This window comes from Lathamus discolor, chromosome 1 (assembly GCF_037157495.1).
Source record: "Lathamus discolor isolate bLatDis1 chromosome 1, bLatDis1.hap1, whole genome shotgun sequence".
Lineage (NCBI taxonomy): Eukaryota > Metazoa > Chordata > Aves > Psittaciformes > Psittacidae > Lathamus > Lathamus discolor.
In genome coordinates, this window is record NC_088884.1 from 86,411,501 (window position 1) to 86,431,790 (window position 20,290).

The following is a 20,290-nucleotide window of genomic DNA, read 5'->3' on the forward strand; positions in this document are numbered from 1 at the left end:
TATTCTATAACTTCTAAGATCAGACACACTTTGGCGGGATGCTAAATAGCTACCTCTGTTCCAGTCTGGGCAGACAGACTTGTAGAGTACTGGATTTTTGCCTCTGCACCTGAGCAGCACATGATGTATCATGAAATATGCAGGTTCTCATTATGCTTGCCTTTCAAAAAGATTGCTTGTCCTTCCCTACAACTAGAACTAATATCTATCTGAATGTGCTTCTCCAAACTGAGTGAAACATGTCACAGGATCCATTAGAACCTTTTGTACTTCCGAAACTCCAATACTGACCTATTTTAATATTGTAAACATTGTTTTTAATACAGGTTTTGCTCTCACTGGCAGAGACTGTTTGCTAAGGATCATGTTTCAAAACACTGTAATTTTTGATACAAGGACTTCTTATTTTGGATGAATCTTTTAAATTTATGAAAGAACAACATTTGTGGATTTATATTATGGGGCAAGTGGACAGATATGATGCCAGCACAAGAAAAAGAAAACACAAGAAAAGCCTGTACACCTTCAAGTACAAATGTCCCTTCTCGTTGTTTTTTCAGGAAAAACTGGAAAGGAGTAAGATAGAAACCTTAATATTAAGCAAAACAGAAAGAAGACAATTGAAGAAAAAACAAGCAAAGTATCAGCAATTGAAGCCATTCATATCCTAATACAGACATGCATACATTTGCAAGACATGCATGCAAGCTTTGAGATGAAACAGCAAGATTAGCAGAAGTAATTCTGAAGGACTGAATTCCCTGCTCTAGAGGCTGAGTACTTCAGCCACTCCTGTTAGCCGCTACATTCCTGAAGTCCTCTGCTTACACACATGTAGGCTCCAAAATTCACTGGGTGAGGTAGGGTCTTAACATTACAGCATAATGTAAAATCTTTCTGCTTTTCTTTTCCTAAATGCCAAATATACATGTTAGTTACAAAGTAAAATTACTAATATTTAATGCAATAAGTTTAAACATTTAGTCTATTACAGTAGCTTGACCTTTGAAAAGTAAAAATATTTCAACTTTGTAATGGTAAATTGAAATCACAAGCAAAGCTAAAATTTTTTTTAAGAAGTGTTTGATATTTACATACACAGATGTGTGCGTATACATACATAGAAACAGATCTCCACTGGTTCTTCCAAAATATAAATTCAGAATTTTGTTCTATAGAAAACACTGACTTGAAACAGAAATATTTTTCAAGTTTCCAAACTACCACAAAACTCAAACAGCTTCCCAGCATGGCTCCTGCAGTAATAAGTACCACAGAAGAAAGCAAGAAGAAAATTAACAAGTTAGTAGCCAAAGCAGGTCTTAAAAAACTCACAGCAAGTGCATCACAGGCCATGTTTTGAACAAAAAAATAGAAAACATAATATGGAATTCAGTAAACACTGATGTTCTCAATGATGTAGGAATTCAGGAATTTGTAGAAAATAAGCAATGGCTCACAATTTTGGCATTTTGTAACTTGTTTCAAGTAAAGCATTTAAATGTTCTTTAAATACTGTTTGTGACCTAGAATACAGGCTCAGAAGGAGAAAACAGACTGATGCTATACTGACACTTTATTCCCTCTGGGAAAGTGCTTCTAGCACTTTCTAACATAATTCAAAACTAGGCAACTATAACATGACTTCCTCTATACATATATCAAGCCAACAAAGTGCAATTTTATATAGATTATTAATTCAACTTTACAGTTTGGAAAACTGATAAACAAAGGTGAAGCAAGTTGCCTAAGGTCAGAGAAGCTGAGCAAGCAAGGTAAAAACCAGCTACTTCTCCTGACATGGGGGATCCTAAATGGGATTTACTGCTTTGCCACTTATTTATCGCAGAAATGTTAAAATTTCAGAGTTACTTATTCACTTATACACTCTACTAATAAATAGGTGCTACAGGTCAGGAGGGCCCCAAAGATTGACAGAGGAAATGCTACCAAATTTAGTAACAATCAGACAGCATCAGATGAGGAGACGGAGCAAGACAAGAGTTGGACACGCATGAGGCCTCCGTTTAGGTAAGCTCCCTCCCCTACATGACTTTCAGACTTTCTTCAGAGATCACTGACAGGGACTTAGAGACAAAAATCGTAAGATGATTTTATAAACAAACAAATAGAAACCAAATACAACTAAGAAAACCTGTTTTCTATGTGTAAATATTACCATCTTTCTTTATCACAGTAACAGCCAAAGACCAAGGACAGCCTGTTGAAATTAGCACCCACCAAGCAAGCCAGTCTTTTCCCCTGAAGAGGTTATAACTCAAATAATAGACCAAAGAGACAGCAGACAGAGAAGTACAGAACATCTTTCATCCTGCCAGCAGCTCACAGAACCTGAGGACTGCAGCCTTACTTTTTCTGCTGGAGGTGAGCAACACCTCTCCCATTCACAGAAATGCCATTTTCCTACTGATTTTATCTAACCAGTTCTGCACAGAAGGCCTCTGAAAGCCCACAAGCACAGAGCTGCTCACCCTCAGCCCCCCCTCAATGCATCCGAGTGATAGCCTTCATATTTTGTGATACAGGATAATGAATCACACACCTCTGTCTCTTCAGCAGTCAACACTTCCCCACAGCCTCACACTTTTCAGGAGCTACTGAAGCTCTGAAGAGGCACCTGACATTTACATGAGAGAACATTGGAAAGGTCAGTGCTGCGTGGCACAATGTAGCCGTTCAGGGGCACACCAGCTACTGAAATGTCACTTCTTTCTGATGACAAAGGCCACAGAACACAACAGGAAACCAAACAGCATAGTCACATTTTCAAGAACCATGAGGTAGAAAAGATCATCAAATTCTGTCAAACTTGGCGCACCTGACAGTTGTGGTTTGCAAGCCAGCAACCTGCTGTCATCTCCATCACAGACTGATTTGGTTCCCTTCTCTCCCTACGCTTTGCTAGCAGGGATATCTCCTTATACCTGCTAGCACAGGTATGAGTAGTAGCCAGGTGGCCCTGGAGTCGGCATTTATGTCACCCTGCTATAAGCCTCAGCCTAGTTTCTCCTTCTGAAGCTCTTCGACTAGGAAGTGACATCAATATAACCTCTTTCCTAGACAGACTTAAGATCATGAAGTCCCATGAGATCTTGTGGCAGAAATGCAAGAAGCAAAGTAAGGCAACCTCACTAGTCTTCATAGAGTTTAGACCAGCATATGCTTTGGACCTATTTCTTTTTTTCAGTTCATCAGGTTCTCATATGCAACTGCAAAGGCTACTATAAGGAAAGACTCAGGATTTCCAGAAACCAAGTTGGTATGGAGAAAAATTTGTTCCTGCCAAAATGTGGTGCCAAGACATCATTCCTTTCCTCCTGCTCCAGAACTGCTTTTAAGGCATTTGTAGGGGAAATAAAATTACCAGTCATTACTGACTTTCTACTGTGCTTCTTCACATCTTCCACTGTCATTTTCAACATACAAAGAAGATGAAAAAAACCTAGAAACCAGGTCTGTGTTCCTTTTTCATTTCTACAAGATGGGGAACATACAATCTAATGGTTCCACAGGCTCCAAATTTCTAGCTAACCTATTTCCAAGGAGGCAGTGATGTCTGAAGAATTGTTTCTAGGATGGTAGCCAGGTACAACCACCATAAAAATTCCTGGTCCATTACATCAGCATTGTTAAAAGTATAATCCATTATCCTTGACAAAACTTCGTCAGGATTTTTACTATTCCCCTTTGCTTAGCACTCACTGTACCTGGAATATTGCACCCAGTTTTAGTAATCCCAGTGCTAAAAGGACCAAATTTAAGAGAGGGCCACCAAGATGGTGAGAGGGCTGGAGAGAAGGTCTGAGCGAGATTGTTTAGCCTGGAAAATAAAAGGTTTTGAGAGAAGCTACCAGCAGCTTGCCCATATGTAAAAGGAAATTACAAAGAAGACAGACAGGCTCTTCACAGCAGTGCAAGGCAGGAGAACAAGAGGCCACACCTGTAAACTCAACCAGAAGTTCCAACCAGATTATCAGAGGGGGAGGCATTATAGTTTATCACTATAAAACTAATTAAACACTGGAACAGTTTTTCCAAGGAGACTGTGGAAACTCTGTCACTGAAAGCCTTCAAAATCTGACTAACAAGTAGCTGGGCTGGACGTCATCCTACAATGCCAGATAATGAATCTACAATACTTGCTACTTTTTATCTTTCAGCAGTATCCTGATCCTGAAGTGCTTCACAAACAGTAGCCCTGATCTTACAACGTCCCCAGTGGATTGCCTCAAAGTCAATGTTGTTCCTGGCTGATGATTACTCATATTGAGACAATAGAATTGAGACGAGACCTAAAAATGGTAAAAGCTTAAACAGGAATCATTCCACCTGCACTGAATCTTATGGTCTCTGAAAAGTAAGTGAAGAGTATTCCTTTTCAATTGAAATTTCCAATGGAAGCTTAGAAAGTCATCAAAACTGGATTTACCCAGGTTATATGACAAGATAGTTGTACAGATAATTCTGTCACTTTCTTCCACTGTCTGCATCACTTCCATCTCCCACAAAATGGACTAAAAAACAGACTTCTGTAGACTTGCAAACTCCAGGGTACATAAAAGTTATTCCCTATTCAGTCTGCCTCATTCTTTACCAGTTCTTTTTCCTCATTGCTTAAATGCATTCATGCATGTGCATCTTCCTCCACTCCTTCCCCTTACCATGGAATACTTACCTTTTCTTATTTCTTTTGGTAGCAGTCTATTTTCTGCCCAATTGACAAACTTATCTCTGTATTTTCCTCTGCCTTCACCGTTCTCCACTTATATTTCAGCTATATAATGTCTTCCCTTTCCTGCCCTTTGGAGTTCTCTTGCCATGTTATTTGTCTTATATGTCTTCAAATTTTCCAGTATATGCAATCTCCTTTTCTCTACTCTTTTGGAATTTAGACCATGTAGCATTGGCAGTTATTTAACTCTTGGAAAGCATTTAGAAATACAGGTCTCGTAAAAGACAGTAAACATGACAAAGTAGCACATTGCTGCTCAGTGGGTACATTTAATATTATTTGCAGCTCTCGTATTTGCAAGCTGAGGCAGGTGAGGCAGAGGAAAAAGGTTAACACTCCTTCCTTCAATAGAAAGAGGGAGCCTGATTTCTTTTATAGATTTTGTAGGTGTGCCATAAAACATGAGGTAAAAGGAGGACAAAATCCATTCCTTTTCATTTATTTGCCCACATCCGACTCCTTACTACACCATGTGTATAGCTGTGCTAGATTTATAGCAGCAGAAACTTGGTAATACAAAACTTGGTCCTGACTGCAAAATCTGTGTTGTCTGCTCAGGCAGGAAGCCTGCAGCAAAAGGCAATGCCACTGCATCTTCTCTACTGCTGTTAATCACACACACTCACACATGCCACAAGCCAACCACCCTAGGGACACTGTCTCCATCTATATGCTTTCAAAACATATGAAGTCCAGAGGTGCAATAGAGGTCAGATATCAAATTATTTCAATTTAAGTTGAATTACTTCCCAATAATTTTCATAAATGCCCTTTTTTTTTTTTCAGAACAGCGCAACTGTTTGCTTTCAGACCTCTGCAAGCTGAATCTTCCATACATCAGCAATCAGACACCTTGCTACTGACCATAAGCTTGAATGAGAAATTACTTCTGGTTTATCGCATTTTGTAATTAAGGTTTGGTGCTCTTGTGAACAAAACAATACACAAAACTGAAATCCACCACATTAATTCTGTATTGAGATTATTAGGATGATAATAAAAATCCTGTAAAGAATCAAAACTGCAGCATGATCCTCACTACTTGCATTCCTCTCTAACCATGTACTGAAGTTAAAAAAAAAAAAAACAAAAAGCTTTAGGTTGGTTTTGTTTCTTTTATTAAATCCCCTTACAAATATCTTGCAAATTTAATCTACTAAAACATAACCGTCAAAGACAGTCACAGTATAAGAGAGTTAACTGGCATTGACATTTTCACAGTTGAGTGTATTTACAGCTCAGCTGTCCATGCTATAGCTAGACATACATTTTCCTGTGATGCATAGCACTTTCCAATCTCCAGAAAGCTTTAGAAGACTGTACTGTACTTGCCATCTGTGAGAAATTGTCCTAGGCTGATACTTCTCAATATGAAGAGAAAATAGTAGGCAAGTAAATATATATATATTAAAAAAAAAAATAAATAGGCAGACACCAAATCAAGATTAATTTTTCTTCTTCTTTTTTTGTCACATGCAAAATGACCGCGAGTTTAGACTTCTGGCTTTAGCAGGCAAACTGTACAATTTTTTCATGATACCTTTTATATAATTTATTTTCTTTGGATCTACATTTGAAGTCTGAAAAAAAAAAAAAAAGATTGCTTCAGGGTAATGTATTTCAATTCAAGTGTCACAGTTCCATAGATGAAGAATGTGGTTTTGCTCCTATAGTTAAATTCATATTTCACCTATAACTCAGTTCAACATGATGTTTATCTGTTTCCCCATTTCATGTCCTCACTGAGGTGGCTTTGTAAAACAGATCTGTCAAGTTCTCTCCCCACCTTTAACCTTCCTCCAGTTGTAAACTGAATGTACTGCATAAAACTCTTCTAAATAAAGCTAGAGCTAATTCAGGAGAAAGATCCATGACTAATTAGAACACTTTTCATTTTCCTTGGTTTATGTGAATAGTAAAAACAAATAGAAAAGATAACTGTTCTCTGTTTAAAGATAATCCCTTAGTATAATAATTGTCTAGCAATGTTGAGTGCCCCAGGAGGCAAAAATCCAGCTAGGGTTCAGCAAGAATTATGCTCTGACATAGGTTCAAGTCATTTAGAAATGCTTCTATTCCCCAAGGCTTCAGTTATATTTATAATAACGCAGTATCCCATACTATTTTCCCAGTGTTATGGAAACAAGGAATACAATACTTAGAGAGCTATCAAGTTCTGACAAGGCCAGGCAGCAGACTCTACATCACCCCACCGTACTCAAGCAGAGCAGGACAGGTGTGCGTGTGAGAATGTGTACACACACTTGTCTGCCCCTTTGCGTACGGATGCACATCTGTCAAGTCTACAAACATAACAGGAGCAGAAATAGCACAACAGGAAGATGGAGGAAGGGGATGAACAAAACTGTATTTGTTTCTTCTTTAAATCTCCTGGCTAGAGACACTTAATCATAGTATAGATTAGACTGTGCTGACTCAAAAAAAAAAAAAAAAAAGTGAAATTCAATAAAGCTCACTTCCTACTTTTTTTTTTTTATTATAGAGTGATGTTAGACTCACAAGGTTATTGAAAGTTACAGAAATATTTCTTTCTAGCTCAATAACTGAGAGACTCCTATGCATGTTTCTACATCTTTTAATGATTTTTCTATACATCAGTGAACACAAGCTTCAGACTCACCCAGCCAGGTTGTATGTCAAATATGTTTTGATCTAAAGAGCCATTCAGCTGTTGCACGGATCTCAGTTTTCTAGTGCACTTAGGTTGCATCAGCCAACAGGTCAAGATCTGCATTCACCCACAAGGCAAGTGACTTTGCCATGCTAATGAGCCTGTTTCCAGAGATCGACCCTCACAACTCCACATGAAGCCTAACCAATACTGCTGCCACCAAGAAGCCAAAGCAGGGGGGACTGCCAAACTGTTTGGTTTTTACCTCCTCAATCTCTCAGCCTCTTCAAGTACTTAGTTCACAGGATTTGTTGAGTAAATTCATGTAATGTGAAAAAAAAAACAAAACAAAACAAGAAACTAGAAAACAGTCATGCTGACAGTGACCTTCTGGGCTTTATCAGTGGAGAGAAGGCTTTAGAACTAAGTTGCAGAAGCTCTGTTCTGAGTAGCTGAGCAAAGACAAAATAATTAGCAGACATAAAACTAGCACTGAAGTATGAAACTGAGTCATCAAGTCAAGTAGAGGGGATGAATTGAAACTGCCTGGTTACCCAGCTTGTCTTCCAGAATAGACTGTATCCCCAGCTTTGAAGTCTAAACCCAAGCAGAGTCCTCTTTCATGCAGCCATTGTCTAGAAACTGCCACAAGTCTTGGAACTGGGTGAAGACTGTCCGAAGATTGGGCCTCCACAACAGTGCTGCTCGGTTACAGCTGTGTCAGCAGTATCACAAATGCATTGCCACATTGCCATTTTTAAAGCTACTAAAAGTGGGTGAGGGTTAAAATTGTCTTCTTTTGTACATTGCGCACATGTGCAGATGTCAAAATAAGTCACCATGCCATACCAGCACTTACTATAGAAGAGGAACAGAAAAGAGCAGGATCATCAGGACTATCCTCTGCTTACACACCCCACCCAAGTTGTAAATGTTCACACTGCCTCCATCTCCGGCAAGAAATAAGACTTTCAACTTTTTCAGACAAGGGGAATCTATGTCATTTAGTCTAAATCCAGGCTTCTACTGTTGCCTTGTAATGTATCACATTTTATTTGCTTCTGAACTCCAAATTGCAAACCTAGTCAGTAAGCTGATAATCATTTTCATCATTTAAAAAACATTAAACCAATTATTTTTATTTAAAAATATAAATGCAATACACCTCACTCAGATATCATTTTATAACTACATTTTTAATATTAAAAAGTATAATTACTTATTTGACAAATCATGGGATAGGCACCACAAAGGTGCAAGATTCCCTCCCTGCCCCCTAAATGCTAACCCTCTGAAGCCACCTTTTCCTTCACACACCACCTTCCTTTTGGCTGTCTGTTCTAAAAGAAAAAAAAGCCCCAAAAGTATACACACTTATGCAAAGCAACTTCAGAATAAAACCCCCTGTTCCATCGTAACTCCATCAGCATTTTGTGGAATAGGAATACTTGATGATATTTACACAGCGTACTTGTAGCCAGGCTGTTCCCTCTTGAACACCAGGCTTTGGTGCCCATCCCTTCCCTCCTTGGTCAAGGAAACCTGCCCTAAGGGCTCTGTGCTTGGCATGTTTGCAGCAGTGTTTATGGGGAAGGATACGGTCTTGTACCACTTCTTCACTGGCAACATCAATCATCCAGGTGAAAAGGGGAAAACTAAACTGTTTCCCTCCAATGACTGTTTTCAGATATTTGTTTCCCTTCAACTGCTCTGTTTTTCTCAACAGAGAAAAAACTGTGTGTGGAAAAAAAGTGAGAGGAAATGTGAGACACCCCAGTGGGTCAATCTTAACTCCAGTGAAACCAGGCTTATGCACTAGTCCTTCTTCGAAAGAGACCACTGACCTCAAGAGACCTTTATGAGCACCCATTTAAAAAAATACTATCTAATGCAGTGAATATCTATAGAATAGTAGCATAGTTCTTCAGTAGGGAGTCTTGAACTATGAAATGCCTGTACACCACTTCAGTACCTCAAGAATTTTTCCTGAATAATCATAAGCCAAACTTCAGAATCTATTTTTTCAAATCTTTCCAAAACACATTGTTCATACCTTAAAGCAAAGAAAAAAAAAAAAAAAAGTGTCAGGGAGAAGGAGAAGGATACACCAAAGGAATTGAGAGACTGGATAAATAGCTCTCGTCTGGATCTGAGTACATCCAGATACACTCCAAGTGCCAATTGCACAGTAAGCTTGACAGTAAGTCTAGCATAAGAATGGAAGAACTACATACAAGAACTAAGCCTGCTTCCCTTAAGAAGTGAACTGTAATCACATACAACTTGTCTAAAACCACTACGCAAATAATAAACACACAACTCTGAACAAGTCTGAAGACCTGAATGAAGCTTATCAGGATTACACTCCTCTGCTTTCATCCATCTGTTTTTTCCCTTTAAATTACTTTTTACCATTGTCTGAAGGACTTACTTAACTGTTTGAATGTATATTATTTTTTGTTTTGGCTATCCAGCTTGTATGAAAGACCCATTGCCCTCTTGTGGCTCTGTTACTGGTGAGCAGACCTTGTCCAGGAGGAAGCTGTATCTGAGAATAGCCCAACACAGCCTTTCTGTACCTTTTAAGATTTGGATTACGGAAGGAAATATTGGCTTATGTCCAGGCCCATGATTTACTGTAACCTTCCAAAGGAACATCCAGTTGACTAGAGCAATTTATTAGCCATGCCAAGAACAAAGGCAGGCAATATTTCTGGCATGTTCTTTTTCCAAAGGCCTGAGCATAATGAGAGAGATCATGTCCCTGCTTGGTATTTCTACATTCAGAACCTTAGATGCTGTGTTCTCGTAAACTTATTTGAAGTCAGACATTTTTGCTGTGGCTTACTTGTGTCAGAAAATGAAACCTCATCATTGAAAGGAAACTGTTATTATCCTCCCAGACAGAAAGAAATCTAATCGGTCACACAAGCCTTATTGTATGCACCTTCTTGAATACAAAAATTACTTTAACTTCTATAAAACCAAACCTGAAGACTACAAAGACTGAAAAAATTACCTCTTTAAAAACTAAAACAGAATACATGCTAATATTCACAAGCGCAGTATACACACACAAGTGACATGAAACGGGCAGCAACATGAAAAGTAGAAATCTAACTTTTACTCCCAAATATCTAAGTGCATTTTGCTGCTCTGTGGTTTCCGATCAGCACAAAGACTTGTGCCAACTCACATGAAAAGCTGTTAATTTCTATTCATCTCTTACACTCAACACTTCCCTCCTCCTCCCTCATCAAGCAACTCTTGATAATTTGTTCTTCATACCTAGATTATCTGAATCCATCCCTCACACAGAATCATTCACCTTCCAAAAGCATTTTCTGTGCAGTAGCCGTGAAAAAAGCAAGATGAAGTGAAAAAAATTAAATGGCTTATTTTTTTATGCCTGTTTGAAAGTAAGCAGGCCAAAGAACTGAAATCAGATGGTAGACAGATTTAACTAAGAACGACAGTGTCTTTATATCATCTCCATAGTAAAATTTCACAAAATATTGTGACATCAAACACAGCTGTTATCAGATTTAATGCCATCTTACTCAGTTACAAGGTAGTCATGTTCAAACACCATGACCTATCTTTCTGGAAATCATAACTTATCTAAATTGCATCACTTTCATTAGCTGACCATATTAATAATATATACATAATCAACCACTGAAATGTCTGGACTAATCCGCGGGGCAAAGCTAAGAACATTTCAAATCCATCTTCCTTACATAAACTGAAAAGCTTGACCTGAAAAAGTTTAATGCTTGGAGCTTACTATGTGTCAAGTCACTGTTCTTTTTAAAAAAAAAAAAAAATAATAAAACAAAACTGTGCTCCAACACTGCCCCAAAACTCTATTTGTAAAGCTCCAGCAAGTAGATAAATTGTTGCTCTTAGACATACTGAGCCCAGGAATGTGGAAAACAAGCACAAAGCACAAAAGAAGGATAAAAATAATTTAAAAAAAATTAAATAAATGAGAGAGTGTGCTCGCAATCAATGAACACAGACATTCATTGCTTAGTTAGCAGAGTATTTAGGATACAGGATGTGCAGCTTTATCTCACTTTGATTACAAACCTCAACAGCTGGCTCAGAATAGATGCAAATTTGGTGGCAGATGTTTGCAGGAATCACAGGGGAGAGACATTTTGTAGTTAGAAGTGCAGAAGGCAAGTTGTTCATTTTGCCACATTTTTGTCACCCTTCCATTTTGAACCATCACCCTTCTCCCTCTTCTCTGTCAGTCTTGGACAGGACAAGCTATCTGGTAAAATCTTAGTGAATTAAGCCCTCAAACGTGCCCACATCAACCCAAATTCCTGATCTTGCCGTACTGTCTCCATTTTCAACAGATCACAGATGACATTTTCAGAGATCACAGATGACGTCCATGGCTGTCTTAAGCATTTTGCATATGCAGGCACAGCCCAGATGTCAACATGGATATTGAACATCCACAGGCTATGTGGCATTTTGCCCTTCCGTTTTGACCTTGGTGCCTCCAAGAGAGTCACACACTTCCAACACACCTTTAGCACCTCCCAGCACCCATGAAACAAGAAGCTGCTAAGTTTGATTGAAAAGCAGGAGAATGGTGTCAACGGCCCTTCTCTATCCCCATTCCAGCGAATTCACACCTAGCACAGAAACAATTCAAAGTTACATTTTCCTTTGCGCTCTGTGTCAATGTTACCTCCTTCCTTATTAATATTATACAAAAGCCCAATAGTGTTTCGAAGAATGCTATCTCAATGGCATTATGACGAGATATAAGGAAACATAATTGAATTCCTTGTGCTTTTAATAATCAAGTCATATCAACTCAGTAGCTACACTCTAACTTTCTTTGAGACAAAACCAAGTAAAGCCCTCCCTCCTTTTCTCCCTTTGTTTTTTTTAAGGCACAGGATTATCCTGTTGTACCTCACCACAGGCACCCTGTGCATCACAGAAACAGCAGACAGGACATCTCCCAGGTCAAAGCCGCAAGACCCTTTTGCTTCTGCAGGAGGACGATGCAGCTGTCAGTTTCTCAATAAAATGGCCTGAGGCGCATCTTAGAGCAGTACCTGTTTTATGCAGGAGAGGGCAGCGATATACACATGCACAAACTTAGCAATTGAATTGACATGCATTTGGACACGCTTCCTATGAGCATACAACTCTCCTGGAGGTTCAGCTGCCTCTCATGATCATGCAATTAAATCATGAGAAATCCTAATGTGTCATCTAGCAACCTCACAATGACAACTTAAAATGAATGCAAGTAGTTTGATGCTAAATGAGAGGGATCAAATGTGTGGGGTTGAAAAGCAATTGTAAAAGATACAGAATATGCTGGTGAGAGAAACAGATTCAGCTTGGAAGAAAGCAGAGATACACAACGATTTATCATTTCTTTAAGAGCTGAAAATTCAAATTTCTGTTTAAATATAGCCACCCACAAACATAAGGTGGAAGAAGGGAACAGGAAGTAGATTCCTAAAGTATCCAAAGCTGAAATTTGCAAGCCATTTCATTATTAGATTCAGTAGGACCTGGGTATCTAAAGACCAGCATGTATCTGAGCCTGGACAATGCTTCAATAGCAAGTTAGTGACTCTAACAAAACCTGAAAAGACTTGGTCCTAAAACTCTGTTCACTAAACTTTCACAGATAGATTTACTTACAATTTAGGAAAATATTCCAACTTCTTCCCATAACAGAAGTAGATCCTAAGGATGCCCATTTGAATTGTAATATTTTTTTCTTTTTCATATGGAGCTCAGAGAGAAAACTGCAAGATAAAAATAGTACTCCTTAATATAAAAGGCCAGAAATTCAAAGGCACAATTTAAAGTGGACTACTTCACAAACAGAAAGGAGCAAAATGAGCTAAACCCAAGCACACGCTTTCCATACATCTCCGACACATCCAGTACAAGCACCACCAAGATATGCTTAATGCATAACTAGCAACTAGTAGCTATCTGCAAATATTCCTTTAATAACAAATTTGTATTCAGCCAGTTTACAGGGGAAGCCTCACAAGTGCACCAAGACGCCCAGTACAACTCACAAATCAAAAGACTTAATATTGCTCTGAATCCAATTTGTAACAATGGGTACCATCTGGATACACCATTCCTTACCACCTAAAGCCCTAACATGAGCAGCCCTGAAGGAGCCTGCACTCTTCCTTCAGGGATGCTCAGTATCCTGTTCTTTGACGCAGCTCAATCTCACTTACCTGAACAAACCACCCACCCCACAGGAATACCACACATCCAGAAAGATGTCATTTGGCAATGGCTTAGTGAAAGTGCCCCTTCCTGAAGTGGAAGGAACTGTTGCTGGAATAGTTTTTTGGAGCAAAGGGTGATCTGTGTATGGTCATATGTTTACACACAGGTGCAGAATGCCTGCACATCACCCTCAGGCATAATAAAAGCCACCACAACAAGTTATCAGCATGGTCTGACAAAGAGGCAAAGCATCGGGCACCTCCAGCAGCTGCGCCTGGAAAAGGCAACCAGGGGGCTGAGCACCAGGTACTCTATGTTGCTAACACTTGTCTGTATGAGGGTGCCTTTTGTTCACATGGCTTGTACACACACATGAAGCTGAGAAAACTGAGGGAATATTTAAGCTAACATAAACAGCCAATTTGTTAATAAATAAACAAATAAATAAAATCCCAACAACAACAAATAAAAAGATAAAATGAAATATACAAAAAGTACACAAAAAGATCTCTATTTCAGCAACCAAACTGCAATAACTAGAGCTGTATCAACAGTACCTCTTAGTGGCCACACTAATCTGCTACCAAAACGAGGGAAGATGGAAAAAAAAAAAAAGAAAGTCCTGAGTGGAAACACAAGTGAGCTAAGGAAGGAAAAAAAAAAAAATATATATATATATATATATATATATATATATATAAGGCAAACATAGAAGGATCTGGTACCCCGTCTGGAATAATCCTGGAGACATTGTTTCTAAGAAATTGTTTTCCCCTTTGTCTTTTAAAAAGATGGACGTGAACAGATATTGTTCAACCTATCATTTATGTGCCACATGCACACACCTCCCACACGTCCTGCTAGCGTGATTCCTCCAGCCTTGAAGACTCATATTTAATATATTTGAAAGCATAGGACCCATTGGAAAGATTTCAAAAATGCAAAGTAAGATCTAAACCAAGGTAAACAATCGTCACTTCTTTCCATGCGGGCTGCAGAAGAGGCAAATGGGGAATGGGAAACATATATCCATTTACAGTGTATCTAGATACGTAAGAATAGCAAAACAGAAAGTTATTTTTGACATTCCTGTACTACACTTCTGCAAGCCAACAGAGAGCTATAGATGATCAATTTGTGTCTAGAAAAAGGTGGAACCTGCAGACAACCAAGGCATGTGCACACTGTCTACAGGGCTAGGAAACACTTTTCTTTGCCCTGCCTAGGGCATCAGTACGTGGATCAAGAAGCACAAGGCACGGCCTCCAGAGCACACTGCTAAAGCAAAGCCTGTAAGCATATGGGACAAAAAATACACAGACTATTCTGAGGATATCGTGAGTGTACATTTGCATTACAATTAAAGAAAAGGGGAAACAGTGAGGATTCTAAGTAAAATCTTTACAAATGTAGCCACGCAAATACTGGAAGATATGGAATGAAAATGAAGCCTGCTTCTGATGTCCACCTCACCAAGACAGCCCAGGGATATGATTTGCATAACATCTTCCAGCCTTGAAAATTCTGACATTCATTCAATTTAATACAGAAATAAGCAAATTGACCGCTGCTAAGTTTAAGCCAGTACCTATTTGGTATACAGGAGAGTTCAAATGTCCTCTACCTATCATTTAAATGCAAGCTGGAGTGCTAAATTTCCTCTGACTCTACCTGATGCCTGTAAATCTTCCAGCCAGTCATTAACTGCCTGGTAAAGGACTCATATATTGTCACTTAATTATGTTATGCTACATTTGGCTTCCTAGGAGGCACTCATTTAGACCAAAAACACCTCTAAAGAGAAACATGTAGACAGACTGCCTCAGCCAGAGATGATGAAGAATGCTGCTGATGTAGGAAAAGAACAACTGAAACAGCCTTTGAAACGGAAGGGGAAACTGTAGTAACAGGGAAAAAGAAACCAAGCATGGACATTTGAACCATCAGATAAACAGCAGCTGACAGGACATTTTAGATCTGGAAGGAGGGGGCAGAGGAGGAGGAGGAGGAGAAGCACACCTAAGTGGAAACAGAAAATTACCCTCCTGAATGAATGAGATGTGTTTGGAATGAGTCACAGGGGAAGGCGAGTGCAAACATCAGCAAGTCGAAAAGCTGACTGTGTGGTACCTTGCTCCTGAGCCTGGTCCTCAGAAACAAGAGAAGGCTGAATAACGAAAACCAGCCTGTTCTCAGCTCCTACTTTTGTGACGAAATGAAAATGCTTTTCGGGCACAGCCTAACAAGCACAAGGGAAACATCACCACTGCTGACTTCAACATCAGCGAAGGACATTCAGCTCTTCAGAATTGCCGTTCTCACCCCGAAGGAGAGAGACAAAGAGATGCTTCAATGTTTCCTCCTATGGAAGGAAAAATTACCCTGCACAACACACACTGCCTTCAGAACCTGTTGCCAAAAAAATCCAGACCAGCAAAACTGAGCATAAAATAGCTGTATCAGTGACGGATATAAAACAATACAGACTCTGCCACATGTCAGTAACATACTCTTATTTTCTTCAGTCACTGGAGCCATGGATGTTGCTATGGATGGAGCACTCAGATGTCTATGGAAAGACAGGATTGGATCTTTTGCTACTTTGCAAGAAGGATTTGGAGCATTTAAGATAATAAATAGCTACAGCAGAAGCTCTCCTCCCCTCTCCTTTGTAAATATCAGCATTTCTCTCAGTCCCAGTAACAGGTACCTAGCTGGAAATAGTTGTGTTCAAAGCACAGTTGCAGCTGCTGTGCTTGGCAGCTTTGTACTGAAGTCCGGTGTCATTCAGCTACATCAAGTCACTGGGCAAAGTCAGGAAGTATGTGGAGGGCCAACATTGAAGTAGGCTCTTTTCTCTCCTCACCCTCCAAAATAGAATTTTCATCTGATACTACCAAGTTTAGGGTGATCCAAACCTAGGTGAGAATTTAGACTCAGAACCCAAGCTGCATGCACACACACCCCTAATTTGATCAAAAAAAAGAATGTTCACAAATATTTTCCCCCCATTTGTCATTGATAAATTGATAATTTATACTTGTAAAGTATACCCACTTCCTGAGAAAACACAAATAATATGTCAGGGAGTAATAAACTGGTTTTGATTCATATCTTCCCTGTGTTTCACCTCCCAGAGGTGAAAGGAAAAAGCACCCTTTGAATCCATGGATGGTCTGGGGCTAATGACGCTGTTTGTCTACAGAAGACTATTGTTTACTAACAGATCACTGCAGGTAAGTAAGGAACCTTATCAATAATGGAGGTGTTTGCTAAATAACTTAGGGTTCCTACCTGTGCAATTAAGCAGGCACTGAGACATGCAATTGCCTTATGTGATACTGAAACAAGTACTACAAAGTGAAATTAAATTGTTTCTAAAACAAGAGGCAACATTGGTGCGTATTCCTCTGAGCTGGAGAAAATAAGTTAATTGTGATCTGTCCTTTCCCTTTCCTTATCTTCACATCACTTTGCCAGCAAAGGTCAATTACATGCTCGCAAACAACCAGCTTACAGAATCTGCAGTATTAGCGAAACCTTAGTCACCAGTTCCGGCTGCCTACAAGTATAAAAAGCAGCAGCACTGCAAGTATGTGTTAGAGCTGGTCAGGAAATTATACCCCCACTTCCCAGCCTGCACAAAAGCATTTTAGGAAAATGAACAATTTCCAACTTAATTGGAGTTTCCAGTTTACATGCAGAGTAAAATTTTGTTTGTTTCTGGCAACTAAAACCTTTCCTCAGTTCAGTAAGTTTTAGTGTTTTTGAAGACAGGCTAGAAATACAACCCAAGTGGAAAGTTTTCATTTAAGGCTTTTATTTCATCACAATGTTTATTCCTCCCATCCCACAGATTTTTGACCAAATTAACCAACCAGCCTCACAGGAAAAGTCCCTTTCAACACAAAGGACTTCTACCTTCTCTCTTAATTATTACACAGTTCACATTTTACTGCTCGCACACAAAAATCAAAACCCTGAATGTTTATTGTGGATGAAGGTTGAAATCAGTTTGTAAAACTTACTCTAAACTAGTGCAAATATGTTTTGAAACATTCATTGTAAATGTCATGAAACAATGCTGATATCACCATTCTGGACAGCTTTTACGTGTACTAACAGTCCACAAAATCTGTGAAGATTAGCATCTCACTGCAGAACTGAAGGCAAATGACAAGGCTTCAAATAAATCATAGCAGCATAAGTCTGCACTGTTTTCAGGTCACTGAGATCTCTGGACACACCTGAGAGCTGTCTGCTTTGCTTTCATTAGAGGAAAAGAAAAAAGAATCCACAAAAGGTGCTGCATACAGGAGCTTCAAACCTTTGAGTAGTTCCACTTTTACAGAAGGGAAATATATATATATCGTTCTATATATATAATGTATATATAAATATTTATATATAGAACACAAACATACAAATTGAAAATCAGACTTTCTGTCCATCAGAAGATATAATATCTGTGTTCCTCCAGGGGACAGAAATGTCCTTTAGCATCTGTTACTTTTCAGGCATAACTGTCAACGACTGTGCTAAATTGGAATCTACAAGTTTTAATATTTTAAAATATAAGCCATTTGATCTCCTCCATTGAACTTTAATCTCCAGCTTGATAGTAACCCCTGGCCTACAGTCATCAAAAGTACCAAACTGAAAAAGGAAATAACAGAAGATAATAAAAATCAGAGCAAGAAACCATGCATGCCAGATGCTGTCTCTGTTCCCTAACACTGACCCCCTTTTTCATAGATCCCCATTCTCTTTTCGTACATTAACGTCTAAGCTACCCCAAGTTGCAGTCAAGAATATTAGAGGTAGCCAAATGTGTTAGCCCAGCAGCTTCATAAGAAGATGGGATGTTTGGGCCATACACATGTTGGCTTGTGACTCACTGTAAGTGAGCCAATTTCTCAGTGCTCAAATTCTACCAACTCTGTTGGAGCTACACCACTGATTATTTGGCCTAGTAAACTAGGTTTCTACCTCTTAATTCTTAAGGTTGCTTTCTTATTCACCTCTGCCTCTTTTGGACAGTTTGTCTTAAAACAAATGAACAAGAGCAGAAAATGACCATGTAGTGGCAATCTACATGCTACAAAGTCACCTGCCTAGGAATCTAGGCAGTGAGAACTGCAACACTGGAGCCACAGGCGTTCCACACAAGTCCAACTGCAGGAAGACCAGGTCAGCAGCAAAAGGGGCCACAGAAAACCAGCTCATAGCCACTTTATCAGAGACATCATAGAGCTCTATGCTCCCCCTGCTTTATAACCCACACACCCCAGCAGCCACATAAAGAGCAGCAATCTCCTAGTGAGCACACCCTAAGGTTTCTCTAGAGGTTTTCTCTGTCTGCTTTTTACAGGCCACTATGAGGACTCTAGCATGAAATATAATACTTGCTTTGTAGTACTGTGTTTGTCCCTGCAGAATTAGTTTTCTTCCTGAATCCAACAAAAACAAAGGAGGGAGTATTTTTATTTTCTTTCCTCTTCTGCTTCCTTAACCTTACTTTAAGACTCATCTTTTAGTAGAAAATTTCCACTTGGGGAAAACCCAAATCCTGTTTCCACGGAAAGATAAGGACTATGATGTTATATCATATGAAAATGAATCATCTTCCACGGTGCTTCTCATAAAGTCTCACCGCATCTGTTAGAAGACCAAATGATACCAATGGAAAATAACTGAGCCTAAGTATTGACCGAGATGGATACGCATAGAATAGTTTATACAGTTTTTATAGAAGGCAACAAAAATATACTTAAAAGAGATTTAACACTTGCATGCCAAATTAGACGTTTTGTAAAATACTGTTATATTAAATAAGCCCAGGTCATCCCAAAAGGGGACAAAATCATAACTGTTTTTCCTTGTTTTTTCAAAACAGTAAATACTTTTACCATGAAGGTGATCAAAGTACTGATCATATACAGATTGCTTTTTTCAAAAACCATAGTTAAGCCACATGTTCTGTATTTCATCCTTATATTATTCAACAGAATATTGTATTCAACAGAAAGCTGCATGTCCGATATAGGATCATATCTTATTACTCTATATTGCAAAATATGCACCATGTATTTGGCATAAAATTATCCAGGTAATCACTTAGATTGCATTGTATTTCAGAATGGTCCTGTATCCACGGATAGTAAAGATATACATTGTCCCTAACCATGGTTTACTTCAAGTCTCCTTGTCTCAGTACGTATACTTAGAATGATAAGAGATTAATTTGCTGCTTCCCAAAGGGTTGCTCTATCACAATCCCTATTCAAGCACACCGATCAGATAACAGTCAATGTCACCAGTCAGAAACATCATGCTTTATCACAGTAAACCAGGACCCTCTAGAAAAAAGGAAGAGGGAAAGAGCCCTTAAACCTTTAAAGGTACATTAGACAAAAATTTTTATCAGAAACTTGCAATCATAAATGAGCTTTTGATAGAAGCAGCATTTCACTATGGATACTGCAAAATCTGTAATGAAAACCTTCACACTTTCCAAAGACTGTTATATGTGGATATGAATAACAAGTACAGAAGACTACTAAATCCTGTCATTAATATGTTCCAAAGAGCAGTAAGTGTAAAACAAGTTTTTAAGTGTAAAACAAGTTTATAATAATTCTATTGTGCTTACCTGCTCACAGCAT

The 20,290-nt window shown here is 38.8% G+C and overlaps 1 long non-coding RNA gene across 2 annotated transcripts; it reads left to right on the forward strand.

The window, feature by feature from the left end:
• Nucleotides 1-585: 585 nt before the first annotated feature.
• Nucleotides 586-5,760, forward strand: LOC136016789 (uncharacterized). 2 transcript variants are annotated; one of them, XR_010613695.1, is made up of 4 exons: nt 586-2,031; nt 2,198-3,474; nt 4,182-4,378; nt 5,540-5,760. It is a non-coding gene; the product is annotated as an uncharacterized LOC136016789 (long non-coding RNA). The 2 variants fall into 2 exon arrangements; XR_010613697.1 differs by having other exon boundaries at nt 4,185-4,378.
• Nucleotides 5,761-20,290: the final 14,530 nt, after the last annotated feature.